This window comes from Ictidomys tridecemlineatus, chromosome 1 (assembly GCF_052094955.1).
Source record: "Ictidomys tridecemlineatus isolate mIctTri1 chromosome 1, mIctTri1.hap1, whole genome shotgun sequence".
Classification (NCBI taxonomy): domain Eukaryota; kingdom Metazoa; phylum Chordata; class Mammalia; order Rodentia; family Sciuridae; genus Ictidomys; species Ictidomys tridecemlineatus.
The window spans coordinates 230,907,698-230,929,198 of record NC_135477.1 but is presented as its reverse complement, the minus strand read 5'-3'; the positions used below and the strand labels follow the sequence as shown (position 1 = coordinate 230,929,198).

Here is a 21,501-nt window from a genome sequence, read left to right as displayed (position 1 = left end):
CTATCTTTATTCCATGTTAGCACTTCAAACCATTCCATACAGGTCTGTGATCTCAACTTTATATTTTGCACTTTGTACTCTATTCACACAGGTACCTTTTGCCTCTTCCATGAGCCCTCACTTGTTTTATTTTATTTATTTAGTCATGCTTAAAAATTAGTTTTATATTCAAAGTTTTTATAGATATTTAACTAACTTTTCTACACATTTAAATGCATTACTTTTTCTTCTTAAAAACAGTCACTTATGTATTCAAAACATTTGTCAAGCATAGCTCAATACTGTGTTTTCATGAGATGTCTCAGGATACCCTCCTGTCACGCATTTTGGTATAGGCAAGATCATAAAATCTGCCTTTCTTTATTATTCCAAATTGATAGCTAGTTGGTCTTCTATAAATAATTAAATCATGTAACTTTTCCCTTTATAACAAATTAAATAATCTACTTTTCCCTTTCTAATGTGAAATGCCACTTTGCCAAGTGTTAAATCTTTATAACTTTTGAGATTTTGGTCTGAATTGATTTTGGCTATTTTGAATCATTTTTTATTAGTATAGAACTTATATTTTTAATAATTATAATATGGATGATTTTTTGGTCATTCAGTATAACTTCCCTTATTCAAAATTGTCTTGAAACTCAGTGAATTGACTTTAAATGAAACTGATATCATTGATAATTAAAAAAATACATTCAAATATTGCTTGTGGTTATCTAAAGTTCATAAAATATATACCTTAGAATTACTACATTTAACTTTCCCTAATTAAAAAATTTATTTCTTTTAGTTTCTTTTAGAAATTTTGTACATTTTCTTACAAATTACCAATTTTTTAAGTTCATGATATAATTCTTTTTGCATGTGTATGAAAAATATATACAACCATAAAAAATATATATTACACAAAATTTTTAATTTATCAAGCAGATTTGTTTGTATTTTCATTTGCTCTCTTTTGATTTCCTCAGTCTTATTGCAATCAACAGATGCCTCACTATTTACAAAGACTATGAAATCTGTATCTTACTTACCTCCCATTATGCCTTTTAATCTGTGTGTGTGTGTGTGTGTGTGTGTGAATATATATTGACTTTGTATTGATATGAGCACTGAGTTGTTTTCCTATATTTTGTGAGTTTATCAAAGGTAAAAGTCAGTGGTTTCAATTCACTTTGGAAATCTTATCTCTTTGAAATTGTAACAAAAAGAACAATCTCCCAAGTGTAAAGTTCTAATAAACATTTCTAAACTTGTCTAATCATAAGAATATATATATATATACACATATATATATATACACACACATATACATATATATGTATATGTATGTATATATATCATTATATCTCAACAATCTTATATATCATATATCTATACATATATATGTGTATATGTATGTATGTGTGTGTGTATATATATATATATATATATATATATGATTTAAGATTGTTGCCAAAGAACATAAAGTTTTGTGAAGTTCTTGTGTGCTCATGTAACTAAGAATCAATTCATAGAAGGTTTTATATATATATAATTTGACCATTTGGGTCCACTTCAAATGTGAAAAATAGAATATTCTTTAGGCTAAGTGTGTTCTCCAGTAATTTAAAGCTGCAATAGGAAATTCCCATTTTAACCTTTTACAACCATTCAAAAGGACTGCAGACATATGCATGTGTGAGGACACACATGTGAGCAAGCGCACACACACACACAGAGTCATATACTGATATATATGTTTGTTAAAGTCTTAATAAAGTTTGCATATTTTCATTTTATTTGCAGTCTTTGCCTTTTCAGGATTTTGTAGATGGAAAAAAATGAAAAACTTTGTTTGGATATTTTAATATGGCCTTAAGATACACTCATCTTTCCACATATTATTATATACTTGTTCTAAAATTTTCAAAGTCCATAAAAGTTGTTGCAAGTAACACTGACAATGTTTCAAACCATTAAGTAGGTCCACATAATATTTAATTTTAATAATTCATTAATATTGACAATTTATTGGGAAACACACTCAACAGGTGAATTGTTCCTTTTGCTAGGCTACTATTCTGCTTTTTATGGGTTTCATATACTCACGGTTGCGCTCTGCAGGTTCTGTGATTGGCAAACCAATCCTGTTTATCTCTAGACTCTCAGTTTTGTCCTCTGGAACTTTGAAATAGAGAAAATCTATATCTTCCTTGAACAGATTGTGGATGGCAGCAGATCCCTTCTTTAGCCCTGCTTTTCACTTTTCTGAAAGCAGGTAATCTCAATAACATAAGATGTCAACCAATGAACCATATTGCTATCACCACAAATAATCTCCCATTTTTCTTCTGTAATCTGTTCTCTGGTGCAGTCACTTATAACTTGGCCACATTGAGGAAGATGCTATTTATAAACATTCAGGTACTTTGGTTAGACTAAAACAGAAACTGAGAAGTTGTTTCTATTATTATAACAGTAATTTACTGAGTGTATACTGTCCACCAGATACAATAATAGATGAATTGCATACATTACTTCCTTAAATTCATGTAATTGCAAATTCTTTTCCATAAATGTTATGTTATACCATCAAAAGATGAGCAAACTGGAGATGCTGTTTATAAAAGGCAATATACCAAATGTATGCAATGCTCAAATTTGATGCAAACTGATTTCTATCCAAGCTTTGGTTTCCTCTTATTTTTTTTTTAAGTGATAAAGCTGAACAGGAAAGAACTCAGTTACACAGTATTGGTCAATGAAGATTCTAGTGAAAATCCATGAATGATTATTTCAATGGGGTCAATGATGTTTCAATACAAACGTTCCATTAGTTGGATCTCTGTTATATATGGATTAAAATTCAAAACAGTAGAATTGCTCTAGAAAGATTCAGGGAAAGTTAGCAAGAGGAGATTCTGGCTTGAAGAATGTGATGAGGAAACAATCAGCGTGGGTAATGACTAGTTAGTAGTAATGGGCAGAACATATGGTGAGGGACTGCATGTGTAAAACTGCCAACGCTAACAAATGAATATTGGTGGCTTGAGGAATCTTTAGATAGATAGAGAATGACAATGACAGCTCCACACTGGCAATGGCTTGAAGCCTGTATAAATGTAGAGTTGAGCACGAATTTGGTATCCTGAGAATAACCTAATTCAACTTATGCTTTAGGTTGTCATTTTGAGTGCCCAATGCTGACCAGGATGATAATCTGAAATCCTGAATTTTCACTTCTATCCTGAGCCTGTCATGCAATTCTTAATTGCTTATGCTGAATGCAGGACTAGCCCTAACAATGTAGGACCGTCATGAGTTATTAATTTCAGCACACAATTAACTTGTTTAAAAAAAGAAAAAAATAATAATGTGAGACATTATGAAATAACCAATATAACCAATCTTCCTAACCAATCTCCCTAAAATCCCTAATTGACACTAACAAAATGGAATTGACACTCTTTCTAGACAATGCTTCAAAGACACTGCTCTCTTTTTAACTTACTCTGTTCTTTATGGGCTTGAGGGCATCTACAGTATTTTCAATGAGTTACAAATAATCAGTCTTTATGCTATAGTCCATTCTTTTTTAGGTTTTTTATCTTTCTTTTTAATAATATAAATAAACTTTAATATTAAGCAGGTATCCTTCTTATTGTATAGTCAAACACATATTTACATATATTTTCAAACTACTGGAAGGTAGTAGATTTGTATTTCAATTTCTTTCTTTACATGAAGTCTTTAATTTCCTCTCTGAATAATTGTATATGCTTAGTGCTTTGCAATCCTTTTTTTAAAAAAGCAGCTTTGAATAAGCAAGGAAATGGTAAAGCAGAGCTAATCACACACTCTTAAATGGAGATCAAGCTTCTTATGCATTAAAATAAAAAGAAATTATGAGATTTCATTTGACAATTTTGCGTGCTGTAGAATATGTAAATGCCTACTATTCTGAGAGTTAATTTGATCTATTTTTAGTTGCATATTTTTTTCCACAGTGACCAAACCTTATCATGGTTTCTACATTTTTACCTTGTCAGCCATTGCATATGTGAGAAAAGTTCTGTTTACTAATCAGTAATATCTAAGTCTTCAAGTGAGTAAAATGACTTTAACCATCATATCTGCTGAATTCAGGGAGTTTCTTCTGATCATGTCTTCTGACTTCTCTTTAAAGTGCCCTCTCTTTTTTCTCCTGCCCTCCACTTCTCCTCCTTTCCCTTCACCTCTTATTTTCCTCCCGCCTTTCACATTCTGCTTTCTCATTTCACTCCCCTTGATGTTCTCTCTCTCTCTCTCTCTCTCTCTCTCTCTCTCTCTCTCTCTCTCTCTCTCTTTCTCTCTCTCTCTCTCTCTCTCTTTTCTCCTCTCACCACCCCCTGCCACCCCTGCCCCTTGCTGGTCACTCACTTGTGTGGCTCTGTCATTGATACTTTAGAAAAATTTCTCTTCTTAATTGGGGTCTGTAAAAACATATATTATTACTATATTCTTATCATTATCTGAGCATGACTCATAAAATTATTTCACCTACCCCAAACTATTTCTAAGCATTTCCAAAGATGCAGTCTTACATTGCCAAGTGACTCTTGGATTTCTCCTCAGAATGTTATCTAACACCTTAACATCACATATTCCAATCTGAACCTATTATGCTCCCTAACAGATGTTTTAATTTTCTTCTTTCTTTCTGCTAATGATGGTGCTATTTTTTTTCCACGACCAACTGAGCTAGAAAACTCTGACTCATACTTGGTTCTGGTATTTTATATTTAATTCTTTATGTAAATATCTCCAATCTGTGTACCTATCCTGTATCAATTCTCATGTTAAGTTCAAGTCATTCAATATATTTTATGTATTATAAGTACAAAATTGCCACAAATTATTCATTCTATCTTAAGATTATATTAAGATAATTTATCTGTAATATATTCAAATTCTTGGAAGCTGTAGGCAGTGTCCCCAGTAGGCTAACTTCATCTTAACATTGGACTCCTGTTAGAATTTCTCTGCTCCAACACTTTACTAAATAAAGTTGAAAATTACTCATTATTTTATAGAAACTCCCAATCGCTGACTGTAGTGTTCAGTAGCTCTTTAATGGCATGAAAGGCAAACATTCTTGTCACGTGACAGTTGATAGAATAGGGTAGACTATGAATCTGAAGTAATTCCACATGGAATGAACACACTGAATAATTTGAAGGTTATTAATTAACTCAAGATGTTTGGAACATGAGTCTCTGGACTGGAGTTTCTGGTGACTAGGGGTGCAGTGTGGGCCCTAAACCTCGGCAACTGTACCAGATCCCACAGACAGAGGACTCATTCTTGGTTCAGTGCTCTACAGTTGCCACTTCAAAATTATTAATAAGTTTTGAATAAGATTTTCTGCATTTCATTTTCTGGTGTTCTTTCAATGACATAGTTGGATATGGTGTTATGGAAAAGAACACAGAAGTTAATATACAGAGTTTTGTGTTTATTATTATGAATTTGTGTGTGTGTGTGTGTGTAGTGTGTGTGTGTGTGTGTGTGTGTGTGTGTGTGTGTGAGAGAGAGAGAGAGAGAGAGAGAGAGAGAGAGAGAGAGAAAGTGTGTATGAGAATGATGGTTCTTTCAGTGATACAAGAAGCCCCAAACCAAGAAGCAGATTTGGAGTAGGGACATTATGTAACATTTTACATTTTCTCTTATTCATATCCATTTAAAATATATTTTATAATCATCTACTTCCTCTTTTTAACAAGATGTTTGTTTCTACTAAAAAACAATAATAGTAATATAAAAATTCTACTTTGAAATCTAAGATAACTTGTTATTATTTAATGATTATTTTTTTAATTTAAATTATCATAAGATGATCTCTATTTTTTCATTTGCCTGCAAACTATCTTCTTTTGCCACCAGTCCCTTTCTTCTGCTAATTTCATTGTTACAAATAACTTCCAAAATTCCAAACATACCATGAAAATTCACTTCTTATGCCACCAAAAAACAATATGGTCCATTTCTCAAGTGTGGTATTCATCTGTCTTTTTGGGGGGTGGGGTGGGAGATGGATTTGTGGATGATACTGGGGATTGAATTTAGGGCACTCAACCACTGAGCCACATACCCAGCACTAGTTTGTATTTTATTTAGACAGGGTCTCACTGTGTTGTTTAGCACCTTGCTTTTGCTGAGGCTAGTTTTGAACTTGTGATCCTCTTGCCCAGCCTCCTGAGCTACTAGGATTACCAGTATGGGCCTTCATGACGAGCCAGTATATTTCTCTTTCTTCAATTTTGTGACCATAAGATCTTCTGTTTTTCTTCTTGCTGTTACAGCTGGTTTTAGATATTTTAAGGGATTCTTCCTCATGGCTCACACACTCTTCTAATATGATTTAGGGCTTTTTCCTTCTTATGCGACCCTTGAACAAATCCATAAAACACAGAACATTTTAAACTAAAAGCTATGTATAAATGTCTTCTCAAATATTATTTTCAATTCTAACTTGTTCTCTGAGTACAAAGGCAATGCTCAAATGACAACCATATGCTAATATCTATCGGTACTCTCAAAGTCAAAGTAAACTCAAATCAATTTATAATCCACTTTCCCTCAGAATAGCTTTCCTCTCCCAGGGAACTCTGGCTATGTTAAGACTCTAGCCAGAATCCAGAGATCTGCACTAGATTCTCCCTTACTCATAGTTTCCAACCATGTAAAATTTTCTTTCATTGGAACATTCTACATATGAAGAGAGGTAGAATTCCATATAGAATATTTCTACATTCATGTAGCATGATTTTGTTAATTTTTTCCATGTTCTCCCTTTATCCATCCCTCCACTCTTCCTACCAATCTCTTTTTTCAACTCTGCTGATTTTCCATATATGTTTATGGTTGATTATTGTTAATACCTTCCAAAGTGTAATTAATTTGTCTCTCCACTGTTTGACCACTACGGTAACAGGGTAGAGATTCAATACTGAGATCAAATTATAGCATTTCACTATCATAATAAAAAACATCCATTTGATAATGTCAAAGGCTTCCAACAATAATAGAACTTATGCATAAGCAATTCTCCTTTCCCTTCCATCTTTCCAATCTCTTCCTTTCTGAAATTCTTTTATGTGAAATTTTTATGAGCATTAGTATCTGCATTTCATACTTTTTGCCCTCTTCTTGTTATTTGGAATAATTCCTCATTATTCAACTCAGCTCTTCCAGGAAACTCCCTAAATACTCAGGGTGAATTAAGATATCTTTGTGTACTTTCATGACAATTCATGTGTGCCTCTATTATAAGACCATATTAGTAAAAAAAAAAAATGTTGATATTTAAGCTTCCTCCATTCTAGCGTTACATTCTGGAGGCAAGGATCATACCCACCCATTGTTGCAAATCTTGCACTTAATATGAACTACACTAAACTGAAGCAAATTCCAGAATAGAAAACTTTAATGTTTTCTGTTAAAGAATTTGAGCTTATCTCTGCATAAGAGCAAGACATTCAGCACTTTATATTGTCCTGTGCTAGGTGTATCAACATAAACATAAACAACGTAGTACTGGAAGCTTACATGGAGGGGTGATTAATGTGGCTTGAAACTGTCCAAAAGTGTTCCAGAAGATTAGACAGAATTTTATATACTTTCTACTCATAGTAATCTTCTCAGAAATAAATACCTCAGCATTTATAGTAAACGCTTTCATTGTGATCTTGAAAAGAAATATAAGTATGAAATAAAATATCATCAATATAATATATTTTGTAAATGTGGTTGTTCAGAATATTCTGTGGAACAATTTCAAAATTCAAATAACTGGATCCACATATTCAGACATTCAGATGACTGCAAATATCTGTAGGTCTGTAGGTCTATTGGTCTCCAGAAGTGCATTTGTTTTTTAAATATATATTTTTGTTTAAAATAATTTCCCATTCATTAATCTCTATTTTTTTTATTATTTAAACATCACCACAGATTCTGTCTCTACCAAGACTGTGTAATCAGCTCATCAAAATTTTTAATATATAAAGAATATTGTCCATAGATAGCCTATACAGTTTGTGGTGTTGTATTGCAGTTTTGTAATTTTTCTAGTTTTTCAGCTTAAAGTAGAGAAGATAACTTAATTTTTTTATAAATTTCAACTGAAACTGATACTCTGTGTGTACTTTCCAGGTAAATCTAATCATATGCACAAATACGTTTATTTTTACCCAATATATACATTCATACATTTTAGGCCAATTATGAGAGAACAGTACAGAAACTTCTGCTGAACTGTCTTCTGATTGTGTACTAAGATAATATAAGAGTGTTATAGTTCTAAATTAGCAATAACATGATAGAGTAATGATATTAATAGAAGTTGTGAGTGAAAACAAGAAATGGCCACTAAACATTCCAGGAATCACACAAATAGAAATAGATAAACTGAAGTACTGATTTTCAGCTATTAGGAAAGCAAACTGAAGTAAATGTTATTGCTCCGGGTTATCAGAGAGCCAATTAGTCTTTTAGTCCTCTCTAATCATGTTGAAAATCAATAAAAAAAATCATGAACTTTAAGAAATGTACATGCTACTACATAGCCTATTAAAAAGGAATAAGCAGAGATCCAGGTAAAGAATTATAAACAGAATTGTTCCTTGAACATTGTTTATAATATCTGAAACTTGGCAGCAGCATTTATGATCAGTGATAACAAAAGGATGAAAATATATTACATGTATATTGTGAAGACTGATATATAATGTGGAGAGTAATTTATTTAAAATGTTTGGTAAGAACTTTTAGTGACAAAGAAATCTGATATATTACAATGTAAAAAAGCAAGACAAATTCAACGTTTTTCAAAGTCTCTCTTATGATATTCTTAGGCTAAACAATAAGAGGACTCAGAGTGACTGTAGAATACTACCTCTGTAGAATGATAACAAACTCATATTAACATATTTAGTTTTTCTGAAAATATCAATGATTTCATCAAGTGGATAAACTGATTGTTAGTGAGATAACCCTTACTTCTTATAAACTGAGGTTATAAATGATTTTAAATTCTTCTCTCTTTTTTGGTATTATAAACATTGTATACTCAGTTCAATATAATATTTCTTGGATGGTCAGGAATCTTACATTGCCTCAGGATCATCTAAACATCAATTTTCATTATATATCACCAAAAAGGTGAATACAGATATGGGAGGTTGAATTGAATGGATGCTTTCCCCAGGATATTCCACAGAAACCATAGATTCTATTTTAATGAAAAACTCCTAGCTAAGAGTTTGTTTGATTTGCTTATTTCTGCTACAATTGGAACACAAGAAGCAGATATGACTTATTATATTAGTAATATACATTTATTGAAGGGGTGACCTAACTTTTGTCCATAGTCTTTTATTTGCCAAAGACTGTATTAAGTCCTTTTGCATGTGCAAAATTATTTAGCATTTAAAGCAGCTGAGCATCTGAATAGAACAAAACTTCTGAGGAAGAACAAATTTCCTGTCTGCTTGAGTTGAGAAAGGGATCTTTTGCTACCCTTTGTCCTGAGTGCCTCTGATTCCTAGAACTTCACCTCAGATTTGAATTTATAGTATTGGCTTCCCTGTTTCTTGGGCTTTAGGGTTTGAACTGGAACTATTGCAGCAGATAATTTGGTGCAGATGCAGATCATAGAATTTCTCAGTGAGAGTAGTTCTGTGAGTCATTCCCTTTTGAATTTTCTCCTAGATGCCTCTATCTATGTGTGTATCTATATACATAGCTATATAATCTATATGACTACAGACCTACATCCCGTTGTTTATGTTTCTTTGGAGAACCCTGACTTGTCCAATAGGTAATATTATTATGACCATTTTACCAACAAAGGAATTTAGTACATATAGTGATATAATTTGCTATACTTGTTTGGTTTCTGATACTGTGTTTTTAACTAATGTGTCATGGTTACTCAATAACAATTGGCTAATGTGATTTATTGGAGTAATTTCAAAACATTGTATCATCAGTTCAATATAAATGATGGACCCTAGACACTTGTATCAACTTCATTTGTGTTGTTGCTTTTATTAAGAATGCCTAAGTTTAGGAGCTGGTGTTGTGGCTCTGTAGTAGAGCTCATACCTAGCACATGTGAGACACTGGTTTGATCCTCAATACAATATAAAAATGAATAAATAATATAAATGAATTGTGTTCATCAACAACTAAAAAAATATTTTTAAAAAAGGATGCCTAAGTTTACATTTACATTTTTGATTACCATAACACATACTTGATTTTTTGATAATGAAAATATTGCTAGTAGAAATCTTTCAATCTTATTCATAAGTTTTGACTCTAATACTTGTCTCTACTACCATATCTTTTTGAAGCAAGTTATGGAATTTCTATTTTGCTACACTGAGATATAACTTAAGTTTTTCCAAGATATTTGAACAAATGTCTAGTTCCTCATCTAAGTATACTAGCTTCTTGTATGATTTTTCATTAATTACTTTGATGTTCATCTTGTTAATAAAAACCATGATTAGAACAGATTGAGAACACATTTGGACTTGGAACTCTGAAGCTTAGTATAGTAAAAGCTCCCTTACCAAATCCTGCATTTTTTTAAAAAAAATGTGTGTATGGTTTGTTTACCAGTTTCCACGTATAATAATTATTTTTGAACTTCCTTATGTGACAATAGTAAAATCATGACAGATAATGATGATGTATCAAAAGTCCCTGTTACACACTGCCCCTATTTCCAGTCTTAGCACTTTAGATGGAGGAATGTTCCTCTGAGTAATGTAAATGTACAAATCCCACAGAATTTTCCTAACTCTGGTTCTCTCACATCTTTACCAAAGCATCTTATGATTTTGCCAAGCTCCACACTCAGTTCAATATTCCCTAATTTTTTAGAAGCCATATTCACTTGATCTTTGAAAGCTGGAGAAACTATTTCCCTCTAGTCTATGTGAACTACCTGCCTTCACCATGATTTCATCTTATGTACAGTACTATTATTTTTTAACATTCAATCATGTACTTTATGTGATTCATGTCCAGCAAGATTCATCATTAAAATTAGTTCATAATTATGTCATAATTAGTATATTTTCAAGTTTCTTGGAAATCAGTGTGAACATTTTGTTACTTACAGTGCAGCAATTATATTATGCTGATATAAAGTGCATATATAATAGAAACTAAGTTTTACTTTTTTATTTGTCAAGTATGAATAATATACTATTGGATCCAAGAAGCCCATTGAATATTTTATATTTTGCATACATACATTTACGAATACTAAAAATGTGCACTTGTTGAACTTACTATTGTTTTGAGTAAAGGCAACACTGCTTTTTAGAATTAATCCCACAGACAGTATTCTTTCAAATAATCTTGATAGATTAGAGTACTTCATTTCCTTGAATCAATAATTTCCTAGTATTCTACACTTCTTAATATGAAGTTTGATAAAAGATTGGCTAAAGTTGAAACTTACTCACTTATCCTTAACAATAAAATTAGAGTTGATGTTTTTATCACCATAAGTTTTCTATTGTTATTAAACCAAAATATGTAAACTATAGTCCTTGTTATCAAAACACATAAAAATTCCACAGAAACTTGTCCATTGCTTCATAATTTTTACCACCTGCTTTTCTGACATAAGATGAAATCACTTATCTTACTTTATTATTAGAAATAAAATAGTAGGTATGAAGAGGTGATACATTAATTTGTTGTAATGTAATTATCATTACACAAAACATATATCAAAATATCAAGTTATTTATGTGAAACATATATAAACTTTTATGTATTTTATATATTTTCAGGACTGTTTTTAAAATGAACCAGTACACCATGTTTGCATGGTTGATTGTTCTAAATGTTGAATTATAACAAGGTAATCACTACATTGCTTTTACATCCTTTCTTCATTTATGTTTAAAAGCATTATACAGTCTCCTAAATTTCCAGGGTAAAATTGAGCATGAGATGACATCTAAAGAGACAATTTTCTGAGTTTCTCTCCAGAAAATGATCACAGCTTAGCACTACAATTTTATCTTTCCAGTTTCTATAGTCGACCCAGCATCAATCCTGTGTTGGATGCTTCTCTGTCACCAGCTAAAATGATTCTTATAACTCTTCTAAGGAAACATAAGAGGGGACTCAGTATCAGAAATGTCCATACTTTCAGTTTCAGAGATTAGCTATGTAATAAATCCTGTTGACTGATACATTGTCTATTTTTTTTTTAAATAATCTCTGACATAAAGAGAAAATAAGTACCTGCCCACCACCTGCCTTTCCCCAAGTAGCACATTCTGCTTTGGTTCACCCGCCTCCTTCTTTTTAACTTGAAAATACAACAACTGTACTTAGTGGCTGACAGGTTCACTTTTCTGTGGCTAGGAAGAGTTGGCACAGTTTCAGAATATCAAACTTCAAAAGCCACTTAAATCCAGTGTACATTGCACCATTGGATTTGTGGAGAATCTAGAGCCCTTAATCTGAGTGCAGTCTCATTGATACAAATCCTCCCTTGGTGAATGAATTCTTTTTCCAGCAATGGATTGTATTGTTTGGCAGTTTTGACAATTCCCCCTGCATGTCATCCCACTCAGGAGTAAGTGCCTGTTGACTTCCATTATGACAGTCCACTGGATGTACTTATTATGGTCTTATCCAGGGAAAACCACCAAGGAAGCCTAGCAAAATCATGTTTTGTTTTCAAGTGCCTCCCTACGATGTTCATTGCTGGTGCCTGAGCAAAGACTTCAATAACAAGCAGGCAAACAGACTTTTTATTTCATTTGAGCAAGGACAGTCAAATAAAGTTAGGCTTCTCTAAAGAATGCCATAATGTGAATTTTTAAAATTGTTCTACATGACCTCTTACAGACTGAAATCTCTTCTATAAATTCTGTTTATTTTCGGAACTATATCTTAGCTTATGTGCCCATAGCTTCATCAACATAGTAAGATTTGAAATTCATACATTTTAAATAGCTCATATAATAACTAAAAATGACTAAGAATTTGCACTCAACTCACTATGCAGGGCACATTTGGCATTTGAATTAGAAGCCTTTCAAGAGAGGATATGCCCAACTAATATATAACCTGGACTCATCTTCCTAATGCTATTCTTTCTATTCTATTTTTCTTTAATAGTTTAAATTTTGTAGATTTTCAATTCCAATTGACCTCTAACATCTTTCTTAGCAGCATCTAAGCCTTTAATATGTAATTCCTTCACAACTGGAAATAATCTAATCCATATACTTTCTTTTTATTTATATAGGGCTTTTAAAATATTTTTATTTTTTTAGTTGTAGTTGGACAGGATACCTTCATTTTATTTATTTATTTTTATGTGGTGCTGAGGATCAAACCCAGAGCCTCAAACGTATGTGCTAGGATAGCACTCTACCACTGAGCCACAACCCCACCCCCTATATAGTTTTTTTTTAAATATATATTAAACCTCAAAAGCAAAATAAATTCCTGTGAATTCTACATCACTCAAGTGAAATAAAGACAATTAAATTTAACTGCAGGTGATTCACAACATTTCCTCTTTGTTCTTTAAAATTCTTATAAATATCACTCTCTTCAAACTCAGTGCATTTTTTTAGAGCAGGGAAAGAGGAAAGAAAGGGATGGTTACAAGCAAAATAACCTTTGCCAAAATTTTTCCATAAATAAGGAAAACTTATACAGATTTTCATTGAATCTTCACAAAGACTCTTTGAAGTGAAAATAGTCTAGATAAGTCCTATGAAGACGAAGAAGTGGGAAAAAATAAAACTTACATATGCTCAGATATAAATAAAAATCCTAGACAGGATCTGAATCCATATCTTCTGTTCCTCCTATTATATGACATTCCTAGGTTTAAGACTTTTTGTTCCTTTAAACCTCTGAATCGGGGCATTTGTAGTTTTATCAACTCAGTAGAAAAAGTAACACTGTTCTTTTAGTGTTTGCGATGATTATGAATTTTGTATTATAATTCTTAATATGTCTGCCAAGGGACTGTTGGAATAGCCATTCAATTTAGATAAACTCCTACACTTGTTTACTACACTACTTTAAGTGGGGATTGTGGATGTTCTTAATGGGTGAGAGTGGGTGACTGCATGCTGGGAGGAAATAGTGAAGTTGTTTCAGCTGTTAACATCAATTTTGAGTACAGCAAGTCAGGCCGGAAATCCCTGTTATCAAAAGCTATGTACTTTACAGATCGTTTTAATTTATTCCGTAGTAATAAGAGGTGAGAAGTTCACGTGCGTGTTAGTTTTCCTGGCAAAAGAGAAGTGGGTTGGAAAGGCATTGCAGCTTCTATTCATCTTCACAAATATATTGCTGACCTCCAAAAGGAAGCTCTTTCTAATGTCAACCCTCCATGCCTTGAGTACTTTGGGGTAAGACATTAAAGGGCATCACTCAAGCTAAATCTCACGGCTACCACTGGACTATGGCTCGCTGATGAATGAGCCAGCAGTTGAATGTTTAGCAGGCTGTGACGACTTTGCACGGAAATATGAAAATTTATTACCAGCTCGCCACATCAGCGCCTGCACTGCCTGCTATTTCTCGTCCCCCCGCGTTGTATACTCCCACTCCATCTAACAAACCCCTTCTCGCCCTAGTGTTCCCTCCCCCAGAGAGAAGAGAGGGGTTAAACTGTCACGGAGTCCTTGCTGTCATTTTCCAAGAGCTTAGGCTTTTTGTTTGTTTGTTTGTTTGAATGAACGATTGTTATTAATTATCTCGTTTTCCATATGACCTTGTCGATGGGGCTAAAGGGTATCATTTCCGTGTGCTTCAGAATTTGTGCAGCCCCCAAACTATATACGTTGGGGTGGGAGGGGGGAGAAAGAGGCTGAAGGGGAAGGAAGCAGAGAGGAGAGCCAGAAAGAAGAGGAAGGAGGAGAGACAGGGAGAGCAGAGCATCAGGCAGACAGGCGCTGCCAGCCAATCACAGGCGCGCTCCGGAGCTGCAGAGACCGAGTCTGGGAGCCCAGGGCTGGAGGTGCGCGGAGCCGGAGTCTGGGCTCTCCGAGGACCTGAGCAGCTGTGCACGGAGCTCTCAGAAAGTCCCCTCTTTGCTTCTCATAATTTAAGTTCCTTTCCAGCAGTTAGGGCAAGTCAGCCAAGGTAAGGCTTCAATACATGACACTTTAATCTGTCGTGATATTAATATTTTTGTGCAGTGGGGTTGCTTACCCCGTTCTGAGTCAAACTGTATTTGGTGAAATCCTCCTTTCGGATGGGTTTTACAGGATCTAGTGCTAATGGGAAAGTTGTAGCTCACGCCGGCAGCCTTCTGCTAGCACGAATTTGTATTTTCTTATGCAGGAATGTTGCCAATAGAGCCTATGGAATGTGAGTCTGCTAATCCAGCTGGGTCTCTGTTTATGTTGGTCTGTGGCTGTGCTGTTATCTGCCCTGCCCCTGAAGAAGTTGGAATGGTACTCTGCAAGGCACATTTGAATAGTGATGGCATCGGTATAAACTGTCGATTATGCTTATCTGTAAGAGTGAGGAAAAGCATCGTCAGAATCAAGCAGGGATATTGAAATTGGCTTTTTGATAGAGCTTTTTAATTATTGTCTTTCCAGTATCCTGTAAAAATTACATGCTGAGCACTGAAACTGCAGCAGAGCAATTCTTGTATTTTCTTTCTTTCATTTTTTTTCTTCTTCCTGAGAACTGCTTACATAAAATGCTTATTAAGACTTAAGGTGAAACTTTTACTTTTTTTTTTTTTTAAGGGCCGTACAAATGATGCATGTAAAGAAATTAGACAGGCTCCTGTGAAGAACAACACACTTTATTTATAGTATGTGCCCTTATGTTTGTGAACTCTCATTCACTGCCTTTTGTTAACTTCCTGAAGCTAATTCGTTTGAGTATAGAAATAAATATTATTTTATCTTAAATTTCACATTTTAAAACCAAGGTAAAATTGTGCCTTTATGTATGTTTGTGTGTGTGTGTGTGTGTGTGTGTGTGTGTGAGTGTGTGTGTATGTTGTGTGTAGATGTGGAGGAAGGCAAACCTCTCATACGTAACAGGTGAAAATGAGAATTGTATCAGAGAGGGTTATTGATTCTTTAAAATTTAATATCCATTGTATTTAATGAGGTTTCTCTTTAACCAAGTATAAACATTCCTTGCTAGTTCCTTGTTAGAAATCAAGAAAAATAAAATAATTAGCTAAATATATTATGGTCTTCGGTTTGCTCAGGTGATGGCATCAGTGCTTTGAGCCAAGAAACAGATCAGAGAAAGATTTTGTTATGCAGCCAGAAAACTAACTACAGGTTCAGCCTGTGTTTTCCAACCTTTATTTTCCATGCTGGGCTCACTAGCAGATTTTTCAATGCAGGGGGCTTTCCTTTTCCAGTTACTATTATTCTCTGTTTTAGTTCATAGAACATATTTAATTCTAAATCAAGAGTTTGAAGTTCAGACTACATCATGAGTGTGCCTTGTGGGAAGTGAGAGGAGGAAGGAAGGATGTGATATTAGTAGAATTAGTTTTGTAGCATTCTGGTCTAAGCACCAATCACCATTGCTGTTTTCTTCAAGACTCTTGTTACGTATTTAATTCCATATTTACTGATAATAAATTAATGCTATAGATCACCCCATTATTCACTACATAAGGCATACACTTAATGGGCTTTGGTGGATAATTGTTTTATTAGTCATAATTCTGATGCTTTTTTAGAGAGATAGCTAACCTAAGAAAACAAACAGAATGATGCTAATGGTCAGAATCAATTGCCTACATGACAACATGGGGAGGTAGAAAATGAGGATATACTATTTTAGCTGCAAAGAGTGCCCCAAGGAAGATAACCCAATGGCAAAGGACAACATAATATTAAAAGAAAAGTAAGTGGCTAGAAACTCTAGCTATAACTGAATGCAGTAAATGATGAATATAACTAGTTAGAGCAGGGGCTAAACCAGGACTTGGGAAAGTCTATATGCTGTATGATTATAAATTATTATTTCTCACAATGACCTATTTCAAATGGATATAGTGGTATGATAAGAGTGAATGAGTCAGCCAAACTTTATGAATTTTTTAGATGAAAGGTGCTATATATAGAAAATATGCTTTTTATTCGCTAATATAAATAGGATTATTATACATTGCATTGATTTTTGTGGCCTAATAAATATAGACCACATGTTTACAAGTCTGTGTGTCCTACCTGTTCTGTTTTTAGCTTATTCGTGATTAGGAATTAAAAGAATTTTTTTAAAAACATATCTACATCTTCACTTAATGGTCCTGAATAATCTAAACACGTTTGTACATTTCAGCAGATCTAAGAAGAAAACCTATTGAACATATTGAAAAAAAAAAAAAAACTTACCCTGAACCCATATATCTGATACAATGTAGTCTAGTGAAGAGTAGTACAGTATATTGGGAGAGTAAAGACATAATGTGTAAAGTGTTCTTTTGTTTTTTAAAATGAGTACTTTACACTATTTAATTTGCTTAATGATATGCATCATACATATCTATAGAATTATATTTGAGATTAGGGCTTCTTAACTTTTATGCTGCTGATCTTTGCAGCTGCATAATTCCGCCAAGGAGTATCCTGTGCATCATAGTATACTTCGCGATGTCCCTGTTCTCTACTCACTACACGTGGGTATCTTAGTAGCAGTACCATTAAGTTTTGACTATCAAAAATATTCCTATATAGTGTTAAATATTCCCTGGGGCATATTAAAAACACACCCCAATTAAGAACCACTTCTAGGAGCAAAAACTATGCATGCATATAGAAGATATAGAAAGCAGGCACGTGTATGCTGTATGTATAGGAAGCTGCCCAGGTGAATTTCAGTTTGGGTGCTCTGCAGATCCTCTCCTCCCTCTTGCTTTGATAATTAAACAATTTCAGTTTAAAGGTTCCAATTAAGTCCTATCCAAATATGGTGAAGAACTTTATCAGTATCATTTTTCTGTAAACTGAGAGATTGGGGCTATATTATCATACAAAAACATATTGTAGCATAAGAGGAAACACATACTTGGAGGATAGTGCAGATGTTAAGATGAACACAATTACACTTTAATTTGTTTTTTTTTTCAGATGAAACTTTAATATAAATCTAAGGAAATTAAAGATATTGACTCTAATTGTTTTTATTATTTTGAAGGGTATTTGTGTATGTGTGGGTTGTTGGAAAATGATGTTCACTCTAGAATTCTGTATGGTTGGATTTGTTTGAAGTGTACAAAACCTATATAAGTAAAAAAAAAATCTTGATTTATAAAGAACCATTCTTAATTGGTGATGAGCACCATGGGTGAGTATTGAACTTGATGATTTGAGGACAAGGTAAGACTCTGGATACTGTCATGAATTACTGTGCTCCCTGTGGCTTGTCTGTAGGCCATTTTCCTCTTCTGCAAAATGGGATTAAAATAAGTACAAAACCTAAATGTACAGAGTAGTATAATTACTATAATTTGTAAGGATCGATGCCAATTTGAGTAAATCATAGATTCAGTGTATTTGGTGACTCATTGGGTAAGGATCAATTCAGCAGGGGAAATTCTTGCTATTCTAATGTGGATAAAAAACATCTAGAGAATGCCTACTATTCTTTTTCAAAATGATTTCCCATAAAGGAATAAGAACATCTTCAATGTTAAATTCTGTAAAGTGAAGTCATAGTGCTCAGTTTTGCTCTCATTTCTATCCTTTTATTGTCCATAATTAAATTTTGTTACAAAACCACAGAAATGGTAAATATATAAATTGAGATTTACTCTTCAACAGTGAATATTATTGCAAATGTTTATATTTTAAATTACTTTTTCTATCAATAGTTTAGTATGGATATCTTTATGTGATTATAAAGTTAACTTATTTAAAGGAAAAGATATAGCGATATATGTACATTCGTATCTTCACATGAACCAGTATTTAGAATGTAAATATCAGTTGATACTATATGCAGTTAATATTATAGCATATTTGTCTTCCATGTGATTATATATATATAGAATTTATAATTGCTTACAAGAGTCAAGTGTGTCATATGCACAAGCTTGATTTGACTCAATTAAGAGATTTCTTTTTCTCATTATGTTTAGGTAGTTCAGATTGGTAGGTGCCATGTAATATTGACTATGATTCATTTTGATTGTTGCATATGATTATAGAGATATACTACCATTTATTTAATAGTCCCCTGCTAAAATATTTTAATGAAGAATAAAGAGGCCAACACAAATTAAATAATTTAGTATTTCTATCTGTGCTCATAATGTTTTGACTAAGTGTAGTACATGTTCCAGGAAGATATTTCCAGGGAAGTAAACAGAGAGGAAAAGTAGAAGCAGATATTATAGGCACACTTGCTCTGCTGCATCTTAAATGCCCAGATGTTGCTTCTGTGGAAAATGAAAGCCTGGTATGTAGATTTCACATTGCTAAGCTACATAAACTTAGGAAATTTTTCTGAAAATAAAGTGAATAAAGTTTAATCCCCAAAGTATTCAATTTTTCATTGAAACAAATATTTAAATTATGAGATGTTCAATTTCAACACTGATCTTACTCAAGATTATACTTGTACTACATAGAATATGATGGGTGAAATTGTTGATAAAAATAAATCAGGCTTTCTACATTTTCCACTGAAGAAGAATTCAGCTTTGGGGGTTGAGTCTGTGACTCTACAGTAGAGCTTTTGCCTAGCATGTGTGAGGCACTGAGTTCAATCCTCAGCACCACATACAAATAAAAAATAAATAAATAAAAGTATGATGTGTACCTACAACTAAAAACAAAATTTAAAAAAATAAAAGAATTCAACTCTCAATTCCAGTTCATAATAAATTTTCATAAACATAAAGATCCTCAAATAGGTTTTTGTTGTCATTATGTTGAAGGCTTTTGAATTAATCTATGTAACTTATAATTGACTTTTATGTAATTATACACAACTAGATGTGATTGACAGTTTTACTTGAGATCATTATTTTCAGTTTACCAGTTATGAATAGTATTTAAAAATAAATCTTTCTAGGTTAAACACATGGTCATCAATATAGTATAAACAAGACAGAATGCTATTTTAACCTATTGAATCATTATACTGTAAAACATTTTCAAACCAGTTTGGCACAGGTGTGATAAAATTGTTATTTACATTTATTTCTGGAGGAAGTGAAAATTAATAGTCTTTTGAAATACTTGTTTTGAGAAAAATCTTGCAATCTATTGTTAAAGAAAGGAAGGGCATATTCCCTTAAATAAAATAACTTTTAGAAACAAATCATTAGGAAACCATCCAGTGCAAAAATAAATAAATAAATATTTTTTTTTTAAAAAGGAAGAAATCTAAAATATCAAAAATGAGGGAATAATACTCCTACAAAGTTAAAATTAATTTAATAATTTGGATCACTCTAAATATTGATAAATTTCTAGAAAAAGTAAATAATTTATTAAACTTGAAACTCAATTTTATATGTGTTTCGATTTGAAAAAGGATAACGTAAAAAATCCATTTGGCTTTAAAAAGTTTTGAAACAAATATGTATCCTTTGTGCTTTTGTTGTTGCTTATATTATCTTTATATTTAAAGTATGTTTAATTAGTAATTTTATCAGAAAGAGAAGCTATAATTTTAATTAGTCTTGATAGTATAAACAAAAAGATATTTTAGTAATATGCAAATTTGATGGTTCTATGGAGAACCCCTTTATTGACTGATTGGTTCTACTTAATTTAGATGTAGAAGAGAAAGACTTAAATTGTTAAGATTGAAAAGTAAATTAGTTCTTAGATACTATTAACGTCTTCTATTTTGTTGATCAACATTTTACTTTTAGAAATTTGTCTTATTTTCTTTTAAAAAAAGCTCTATTAAGTATTACATTGTATTTCCTGTGCTATATACTAAATTATATATATATTCTATTCATTGATGGAGGTTTAGTCTATTTGGGAAAATTGATGGGAATCAAGTCAACAGCTAACATTTTATAGTATTTGTATAAAACGGAATTCATTAAGGAGATGAGAGAGAGAGATGAGAAATGGGAAACAAAAGCTCCAAAGATATAAATGGTGGCTTGATGTTTAGGTAAGATGTCTAGGAAGCTCTCACTGAAAATACTTTGACTGAAGGCTTGGAGGAAGTGTGGATATGAACAATGCTGATATCTTGGGAACCATATTCCAGGAAAAATGAGAAGTACAAAATTCTAGGGACAGGGCATACCTGGCTTATTTGAAGAATAAAAAGAAGGACAGCACAACTGGACTTAAGTAATAGTGCATAACCATCCTTTTCTTAACACTTCAACATTAATGCAACTGTGTTGCAAACTGTGGCAAAATGAAAGGCATTCATGTCCTAAGAGCTACATTCTCATGCATGGACTAGGGTCATTTATAGGAATGGCTTGCAGGACTGGGTTTTCTCTATCTT

The 21,501-nt window shown here is 32.8% G+C and overlaps 1 protein-coding gene across 10 annotated transcripts in view; it reads left to right on the top strand.

Moving 5' to 3' along the window:
- Cdh18 (cadherin 18) overlaps positions 1–21,501 on the top strand; it is a 903,781-nt gene that overhangs the window by 435,568 nt on the left and 446,712 nt on the right. For 3 of the 10 annotated variants that reach the window (XM_005319671.4, XM_040271734.2, XM_040271740.2), the window contains exon 1: positions 14,954–15,171. The exons of 6 other annotated variants lie outside the window; for them this stretch is intronic. The gene's annotated coding sequence lies outside the window, so the exon portion shown is untranslated. Of the gene's footprint in view, positions 1–14,952; positions 15,172–21,501 lie in introns of those variants that run through there. One more of the 10 variants, XM_040271741.2, reaches the window with a different exon arrangement.